Raw genomic sequence first — 7,392 nt, 5'->3', positions numbered from 1 at the left:
GCTAATGCGTGTTGAACCCCAGTTGGGAAAAACACGAATGAAACTGCAGCTTCAATGTTGGAGACTACATACTGCGTAAACAACGAGATTCCGAACCAAGTGCATATCGGCTCGAAAGGCTCGATGACACTCCCATCCCAAGAACATGGAAGGGAGCTCAATTACACAGGCTGCATGTAGATCAATTCCAAACTTGTAAAGAAAAGGCCCAGAGCACTTCTAATGGAAATGATTCTCCTTATCACATTGACGCTGATGATCTTACATTTATAAACTTTCCACACTGATATGCCGGTATTCACCGCATAGATAAGTGGGGAAGTCGTTGCGTGTGGACGGCGGCAAAACCCGCATAAACACAAAAAACGGCAAACCTTCACGCCGGTCAGTTATAGGTAAAGTTTGGTCATCCCACTAAATGAAAGTGCCGGTCCTATCCGCACAATCATGATAGAGGAAACTGAATAACCTATTGACAACCGCGCGTCGAACGGTTAACTTATTCAAAACACTGATATGCCGGTATTCACCGCATAAATAAGTGGAGACGTCGTTGCGTGTGGACGGCGGCAAAACCCGCATAAACACAAAAAACGGCAGACCTTCACGCAGGTCAGTTATAGGTGAAGACTGGTCATCCCACTAAATGAAAGTGACGGTCCTACCCGCACAATCATGATAGAGGAAACTGAAGTTTAACCTATTGATAACCGCGCGTCGAACGGTTAACTTATTCAAAACACTGATATGCCGGTATTCACCGCATAAATAAGTGGAGACGTCGTTGCGTGTGGACGGCGGCAAAACCCGCATAAACACAAAAAACGGCAAACCTTCACGCAGGTCAGTTATAGGTGAAGACTGGTCATCCCACTAAATGAAAGTGACGGTCCTACCCGCACAATCATGATAGAGGAAACTGAACACTAACCTATTGACAACCGCGAGTCGAATGGTTAACTTATTCAAAACACTTGGAAAATTGATGTTAAACTAACGTATGCACGAGCGAATCATATATTGTTTATGCGGCAAAACAAGTGCCAAATTAAGCTATAATATGCATGAGCAAGTCATATAACGTTTATAAAGCAAGTTATCCAGTGAAATTGGCGGTCCTACCCGCACAAACATTTATATTTCATAAAAAATTCAAACATTACAAGAATGGCCGGGTATCTACCCGCCTACAGAAACATAAATCTATCCTAACGATGGGAAGGGATCTCAAGGTTCAAACTTCAGGACCACTACCTCCAAACCCACTTGTACCCGCACCATCAGTTGGCTGTGGCGGTTCAAGGAAAGTCTTGAGAATGGTTAGCCCATCATCAGCAGCGGCAATCTCGTTCACCTTCTCCACCACCGGATGCGGGAAGGCAGCATACTGGTTCACTGCTTGGTCATAAGCAACTTCAGTATCCACATCATATAGAGGGAAGTTGGAAGGCGGGATGCCCTTCTCAACAAACCCTAGACCAAGCAGGAAGCCAGCCTTTTCCCCATCCTCATGAGAAGCGTTGAGGGCTGCGCTCATGGCATCGTCATAAGATGTATTCGTGAAGACTCGATGCACAACCTACAAGAAAAAATACAAGTATCAAAACCTTTTCTAAGCACAAAGAAAAGCGTAAAGAAATTATGAAGCTACGCATGCCTGCGACAACGCTTCTCGTAGAAGCCATTCCTTGGTAGTCAGAGCTTCTTGGAGGGCAGCCTGAGCTAGGTCACGGGCGCGTTCGGCTTCATTCTTGTTAAGGTTGGCAAGCAACACTTCCTTAGCAGCAGCCTATTCAACGCCCTTCAGCTTACGCTCAGTATGGTCAAGCATACCCCTCTGATCCAAGATCTCTTGAAGCTTCTTGGCGTCTTCCATAGCCAAAGCATCATGAGCCTGCTGAAGCCTCTCTAGTTTGGCTTTAAGCTCCTCATTTTCGGCGCGCAGAGGTTCAGCAACGGCTTCAGCCTTGGTGGCCCTCTCGGTCGCGTTCCGCGCAGTTTCCTTAGCCAACCGAAGCTGTTCGTTAACAGCTTGGGTAGCCTTGGAACGGGCCTCGAGCCGGGCCTGCACTTCAACCTCGAGGGCCTTGAAGGCCTTTTCCTTCTCCGCAGCAATTGCGGAAAGTCTCCTATTCTCTTCCCGGATAGCCTGCGCCTGAGCCACTTCTTGGATACGCGCAGCCTTTAACTTGTCGTTTTCACGACAAAGCAACTCGACGCGCGGCTGCATCCGGGCAAGGAGAATCCGAAGCTCATTTGTCAGCCTACCCTCCTGGTAGCTAGACATGGCTTCCCCCAACGCGCCACTTGGGGCCGCGTGATGCGCCCACTCGACGCAGTCCACAGCCGTCCGAAGGGTTGTTCCCCGGCGGATGTTCCACCGTGGAACATACACCTCATTTGAATCCGACACTGCAAAAAGAAAACGCAGTTAGGAAAAGATGATAAAAATATAAAAAGGCCAAAATAACCCTACGCACCTGTAGGGTCGACAACAGGCCGGTAGCCGCCAAACCCATCTCCCGAACCTAACGGATAACCATCCAAGAGGTCAGGCAGATGGGAAGGAGGCAGAGATTGGCTAGAAGCCCCAAACATACCTGCTGAACCGGCTGGGGACGAGGTAGTCGCCGGTGCCGGAGGCACGGTTGAAGCCACCGCGGTACAGACCACCGGAGGTGAACTCACTGGAGGTGAACTCACAACCGTGGCCGCCGCTGCGGAGGAGCCCGCAGAAACAATCACCGCCGGCTTAGTGAAGGATTCCGTGAAGATCGCACTGACAGCCGGCGAGGATGATGTTACAGTTGGAACAGTTGCCTCAACAGAATGAGCAACTGAACCAATACTGCAAACAGGCGTAGCCGCCTGGGTCATCGCCTCGGGTAGGTTGACCAAACCTACCGTCATGGGTCCAGAACTGCTCCTCCCCGCATCACTTTGGAATGCAGTAGCATCCACGCTTGCATGAAGACAAGATATTAAAAACAATGGCGGAAAGAATTGCGGGTAAGATTAATCTACACTTACGAGTTTTCTTGAGCATGAAGGTTCTGATAGGCGGGGACGAACCCGAGGGAGCCGGCCTCTTCACGCCGGTCACCGTCGTCGTACTGGGCGGATCGGAGGTGACAGCTGTCTCAACCTCCGGGACAGTGGTCTCACCATCACCAGGGTTCCCCGACACCTCTTCACTTTCGGTCTCCGACTCAGACCGGTTCTCCTGATCGGCAGTGGAGGCAACCTTCGCCTTGCCCTTCCTGCCAGCAGCCTTCTTCCTCGCGAAGAAAGGACCATCTGCGGATTCCTCATCAGAAGATGATAAAATTAGAGGAATTCCAGCAGAGGTTTGAGCATTGAGAGGGCGAGGGTTAAATAATCTTTTACCTGGCCGTGTGGCGCTCAGTATCTCGTGGCCCGGCAGGTAGACCTCCACAAACCGATCCGCAGTTTGCTCAAGGATGGGCAACTCGTTCTCATCAAGAGCACGAGGTACCCATCCGAGCGGGACCACCGCTCTCCCGCGGCTGCAGAAGAGATTGCAAGTTGTTTCCCTCTAAAAATAGACAGAAACAGTTAGAAGAAAAACCCTAAATCAGCAAAAAGATATGAAGCATACCGTAAGGGATAGAGTTCAAACCGTATTCAATGACGATAAGAATCTGTGGCGCCTCGGCCCCGGCATCCTTCCACACCCGGCTCATCCCGAGCATAACCATCCCGGACTCCGCAAAGCGGTAAACCGGAGTCTGGATCCGGGAAATCTTGGAAAACCATTCCGCCTCCTGGTAGTTGGAGGCGTGAAGGCTCGGAAGTGCTCTCCCGTTCTTGAATGTCATCGCTATGGGGACGACACGGGCAGAGATGTAGAAGAACTCCCGCTTTCAAGACCGAAGACTGCGCTCGGTAGCACAGATCTTCAAACCCTTGATCCGGGTGACCAAGGTGTACCAGCCTTGGATGCACCTCCAGGAGTAGAAGGTCATCATGCGGTCGACATGGGGCTCCACACCCAGAATGAGGCACACCCATTCAAAATGGCGGATCTTGGCGATCGCCATTGGGTGTACCTCCGTCAGGTGCACACCGTGTCTCTCCAGAACACGGTATACAAACTTCGTCAATGGGAACCTGAGATTCCCATAGATGAAGAATTCAGCATACACCCCTATTTTGCCCTTGGGGGCATCGTACACCGTCTGGTGAGGCTCAGGGAACTCAGGCTCGAAAGGCTCGAGCATGAACTTCCTGACGATGTACCGATACTGGTCGACGGGAAGAGCACACTGGCACTCGCCAGCAGTACTCTTATCGTCCTTATCAGAAGTGGACGTCGGGTTCTTGGAATACACGTTCGACTCTTCAGCAGTAACTTCAAGATCATGAGTAGAAGACATGTTTTGGAGGATGGAAAGAAGAACGATTTCAGGAGAATGCTCGACGGAAAAGTTAGAGTATTCGCCGGAAATCGCTTAGAAGATGAAGTGAAACTGTGAATTGAGATGCATCCTCTCCTCCCTTTATATACTCATCGCAATGAATGCGATGAATTTAATGCGGGAGAGACGGAAAAGCGCAAGTGCAATGAAACTATGACACGTGGAAAAGCAAGCTGACAACAGCTGTCGACAGGACGTGCGCCGTAAACTTCGCGGCCACGCGCCCGAAAACTCGCGCCCACGCGCCTGAAAAAACGTCTGGAATGACCATAAACTGTCACGTCGCCATAACTTCATGCACGTCCTGAACCTGTCAGAAGAAACCGTCAGACCACGCTGACGTCCCTTCAACAGTTGGACTGTTCTTATCCTTTCACCAACTCTTCGAATTTCAAAAAGATTCAAAAGTAAGCGGGACTATACCCCTTACCTTGGCAACCAAGTAACTATAAGACATGTGCGGGTACAGTGTCAAGGCAAAACCCTTCACATACTTAGCACCTGCAGGGAATTGAAGCCAAGAATACCTCGGCAAACAAGTAACTATAAGACGGGTGCGGGTACAGTGTCAAGGCAAAACCCTTCACATACTTAGCACCTGCAGGGAATTGACGCCAGGAATACCTTGGAAGTAAAGTAACTATAAGGCGAGTGCGGGTACAGTGTCAAGGCAAAACCCTTCACATACTTAGCACTCCGCAGGGAATTGAAACCAAGAAGGATCTTCTGGGCCATGCTTGCGGAAACGGAAATAACATCCCCGCATAGCGGGAACGTTGACAACTAGATTGTTCGAAGCTCAAAGATGGAATTGGTTGTTTAACATAATTGATCACTATGTTTAAAACTACCAAAACCTCATGGAGAATCTACACAAGTGGAACTCAACGCTCCTGACTTGCGAGGAGGTTACAGACCTACCCGCATCATACCCAAAGATCAAGCAGAAAAGTCGGGAATTTCTGCACGTGACATTAGGACTTCCGCAGGAAGAATCCCCATGGAAAACCTTAAAACTAAACCCTTTTCAAAACCCCTTGCTTAAGTCCAAAAGTTCACCTCACTTATTAACAATTCATGAGAAGAACATTGGACTGGGGGGACTTGAAGAGGTAGGTCCCAGCAGAGCCCAGTTGGACCCGCAAGACTCACCTTGAACAGGGACGTCTGCGCGGTTGGACCCGCAAGACTCACCTTAAACAGGGACGTCTGCGCAGTTGGACCCGCAAGACTCACCTCGAAGAGACGTCTGCGCAGTTGAACTCGCAAGACTCCTGAGGGACGTCTGCGCAAAGACCAACTGGATCCGCAGGACCAACCATGCTCAGAGACGCGACGTCCTTACGCGCAGTACGCAAGCTGTTCCCGCAGAAAAGCCTCCCAATGGTGACGTACTCCGCCTGTTCCCGCAGCTACGGATACTAGCCATCAGGGAAGGCTACCCGCGCAGCAAGGCTACACGCACAAGGCACTAACTCTCAAATAATTCAGTAATGTCACCTAAAGAGGGAATGAGCAAGCCGGGAATACTCCCGCCCAAATGAGCCAGTCCGTACGATACTGGAGGATCTTTTGTACTGTACCTGCCAAGGTATGGACAAAAGATCTGACGAAAGCTACGACAGCTCACTGACAACAGTACGACGGGCAGCACGCTCTAGTACTTAAAGTCACTATTAGCCGCTGCCTACTCACCAACCCCTGTCGGGGCACGTCCATAGCCTGCAGTTGGTGGAAAATGAATAGTACACAGCCGGCCTGGTCACTATCAGCCGTTGCCTACCCACCAACCATCAGCATGGCACGTGCGTAGCCCACAGTTGGTAGAACAGGAATACTATTCAGCCGGCTGTACCTGCTTGGAAACCTACCTTCGGCTATAAATACTTCAACACCTTGGAACGGTATCATATCTTATCATCATATCATCTTCTCTCTAGCTATTTCTCTTAATATACACTTATATTCTAGAGCAATCTAGTCTGATTCTCACGCCGGAGGGTGGTCACAAGGAGGTACCCCCCCCCTTCCCAGTGACGAGCTCACTGTGTCTGTTTTGCAAGTCATCAGAAGAACAAACATCTTTGCCGGAACTAACCCTCGTGGGAAACATCTATTTAACCCCCAGATTATCCGTAATCTGTCTGGGGTCGATTAGTGTTTCTTCAGTTGGCTTAATAAGTTCGGTGGATATCAAGCATAAGTTAGGTTACTTGAGAGTAAAACATGTCCTGCTCCTGGGCCTAAAAAGAAAAAAAAACAAGCAAAACAAGCTCAATATTACCCCATAATACTAAATCATTTGCAATTGACAAGCTTGCACATGGAATTCCATTATCTGTCTCATAAACAAACTACTTGGTCACCTAGAGATCAAACTAACAATCTCAAATTTTTAAACCAAAAAAAGATCATAATCGGGGACATAAAGTGACATGGAATGCAATTAAGGATAAGCAAATTCGGTATCGGTACCGATTGGTACTGGTATTTTCCCACTTTTACTTTAAATACCGGTACCGGTACCAAAAATTTGCGATTTTCGGGATCAGAATTTTCGATACTGGTACGATACCGGTCTCATTTCTAAATGCAATTATAAGCCTAGAACATCAAAGATCAAACGAACAATCTCTACAAATTACAAGTATTACTGAAAAGTAAGTTATGAATTTCCACTTACCTCGAAAAAGAACAAATGAAATAGAAGTTAGTTTAGTTGAAGCATTTCAACGAGCAGTTGGTGTGCATAATCAAAGCTTTAACTTTAAAACAACATAAATGAAAATAGTAGCCTTGGAACAAAAAAAAAATAAAAGAAATACACGGTGTTAGCCAAGCCAAACAATATGATGAAAAGAAAATTACAATTCGGACTAGAAACAAATAGAAAAAATATTAACATAAAATTGAGTGGAACCAATACACACTTATACAGTAGATCGATTGGAAC

The sequence above is a fragment of the Bidens hawaiensis genome, unplaced genomic scaffold, assembly GCF_021521415.1.
Source record: "Bidens hawaiensis isolate Kalapana, Puna unplaced genomic scaffold, B.hawaiensis_p1.1 tig00016564_1, whole genome shotgun sequence".
In the NCBI taxonomy this organism is placed as follows: domain Eukaryota; kingdom Viridiplantae; phylum Streptophyta; class Magnoliopsida; order Asterales; family Asteraceae; genus Bidens; species Bidens hawaiensis.
This window is presented reverse-complemented; position numbering follows the sequence as displayed.